This window comes from Montipora foliosa, chromosome 3, assembly GCF_036669935.1.
Source record: "Montipora foliosa isolate CH-2021 chromosome 3, ASM3666993v2, whole genome shotgun sequence".
NCBI lineage: Eukaryota > Metazoa > Cnidaria > Anthozoa > Scleractinia > Acroporidae > Montipora > Montipora foliosa.
Window position 1 is genome coordinate 69,733,363 of NC_090871.1, and position 2,500 is coordinate 69,735,862.

At 39.8% G+C, this 2,500-nt stretch overlaps 2 long non-coding RNA genes across 2 annotated transcripts in view; one reads left to right on the forward strand and one right to left on the reverse strand.

The window, feature by feature from the left end:
* The window catches only part of LOC137998123 (uncharacterized), a 1,724-nt gene extending 289 nt beyond the window's left edge, over window positions 1-1,435 (forward strand). Inside the window, exons 2-3 of the long non-coding RNA XR_011122695.1 lie at window positions 707-841; window positions 1,304-1,435. This is a non-coding gene — a long non-coding RNA (uncharacterized lncRNA). The remainder of the gene's footprint in view (window positions 1-706; window positions 842-1,303) is intronic.
* The window catches only part of LOC137998122 (uncharacterized), a 17,536-nt gene that overhangs the window by 9,858 nt on the left and 5,178 nt on the right, over window positions 1-2,500 (reverse strand). The window lies entirely within an intron of this gene.

Consider the following 2,500-nt stretch of genomic DNA (forward strand, 5'->3'; position numbering starts at 1 on the left):
CCTTGAAATAAGAATGAAACCCTTTTTGCATTACCAACTGCAAATGCCATATTTTTATTTAAACCCATGAAAAAATGAGATTCTGGTAGACCGTCCAAGACTACTATAAAACTCTATTACAAAGTTTAATGAGGCAGTAAGTCAACCTTCTAAGTTACATCTTAGGTTTTCCATATTCATCGTTAAACGGTATAGCCTAATCCCCGCTGACCCGACAGATTTGTTGCCATTTTGTTATGCATGAACCGTTGTATTCAACAGACAGAATTCTCTGACAAACATAAAGTTGCCCGTTTGATTATTTTGAGTGCAAGAACATGTCAGAAACAATTTCGGTTTGATTAGTCAAGAGATTGGCGATCGAAAGTAGAAAATGGCGTCGAAAAATGAAGGGGATGAAGGACGACATGAAATTGTAAAATTTTCATACTTGAATCACAAGCAGCAGTCTCTCGGTTCACGTAAATGCGAGGCTAAATCTCTCTAATCCTGTCATCTTCACTTCAACTGCTACTGACCATACTCATTCCCACATGCTTCCAGCATTAAAAAGCATCGTTTATAAAAAGTAACGTCACTTTGCTTCTTTCTTCATCTTGTTTCACTTCTTCACATTTAATTTTCTTCCCCGCGTACTGATTAAACCCTTTAGTAACGAATCCTGATGGTATTCATGCTAATCAAAATGCCTTTTTTCATTCTGAAGGAATTTCACCGTTTTGGCGTTAAATCAAGCTCAACTATTACAACCCACAAGTTGCCAGTAGCCCTCTCTGTCAGATATGTTCGCTTGTTCCAACCAAGCAATACAACTCGAACTGTTTAAGAATGGAAATAAACGGTAAGTAACTCCCTTACAAGAGAACAGCTGCCTACATAGCCAGCTCAAAAAGGAGAAAAAAGGGAAAGCTGTGCAAATTAATCTTCAATGCAGAAAGAAGAAAGCAATAGGCCTTTTCCATGATTGCGGCATGCTCAAAATTCCAAAATTCACCACCAAGCCTCGTTTTCAAAAAGTTATTCACTCCATGTGGACATGCAAGATAGTTCGCGGGGTGAGTTCTTTACAAGTTTTAGCTCATGCTAAACTCTTCAAGTTTAAATTTCCAATTCGAGGCTTTGTGGCTAGTCAGACGTCATCACGCATCAGGGCTATTCCCCATTAACCTTTCCTACGTGAACTAAACGAATAATTTCTATCATTACAAACTATATTTTTTTAACAGGTTACATCACTGTAAAACAAAACGCCTACCACGTGTTTAATTCATGAGTCTTATTTCCTTCCTTGTTTTCTAAACAGGGTACTAGAATGAAGCAGAATCCATCTCCATCGACTTCACATTGCTGTCCATAGACTGAAGGAAACAAGAGTTTTTCAAGTTCTAATCGTAAAACCAATCAAATTTTATAAACAAATAAAAGAACCATTGGCACTGCTGATTGATTAGGGATCAGTTACACAAGGACCACAACGACAAGAGATTAGTGATTCAAAGTAGAAAATGGCGTCTAAAAATGTTAAATGCATTTGCGCGTCATGCAGAACCATTGGCACTGCTGATTGATTAGGGACCAGTTACACAAGGACCACGACGACAAGAGATTAGTGATTCAAAGTAGAAAATGGCGTCTAAAAATGTTAAATGCATTTGCGCGGCGTGCAGAACCATTGGCACTGCTGATTGATTAGGGACCAGTTACACAAGGACCACGACGACAAGACATTAGCGATCCAAAGTAGAAAATGGCGTCTAAAAATGTTAAATGCATTTGCGCGTCATGCAGAACCATTGGCACTGCTGATTGATTAGGGACCAGTTACACAAGGACCACGACGACAAGAGATTAGTGATTCAAAGTAGAAATTGGCGTCTAAAAATGTTAAATGCATTTGCGCGGCGTGCAGAACCATTGGCACTGCTGATTGATTAGGGACCAGTTACACAAGGACCACGACGACAAGACATTAGCGATCCAAAGTAGAAAATGGCGTCTAAAAATGTTAAATGCATTTGCGCGTCATGCAGAACCATTGGCACTGCTGATTGATTAGGGACCAGTTACACAAGGACCACGACGACAAGAGATTAGTGATTCAAAGTAGAAATTGGCGTCTAAAAATGTTAAATGCATTTGCGCGGCGTGCAGAACCATTGGCACTGATGATTGATTAGGGACCAGTTACACAAGGACCACGACGACAAGAGATTAGTGATTCAAAGTAGAAATTGGCGTCTAAAAATGTTAAATGCCTTTGTGCGGCGTGCAGAACCATTGGCACTGATGATTGATTAGGGACCAGTTACACAAGGACCACGACGACAAGAGATTAGTGATTCAAAGTAGAAATTGGCGTCTAAAAATGTTAAATGCCTTTGCGCGGCGTGCAGAACCATTGGCACTGATGATTGATTAGGGACCAGTTACACAAGGACCACGACGACAAGAGATTAGTGATTCAAAGTAGAAATTGGCGTCTAAAAATGTTAAATGCCTT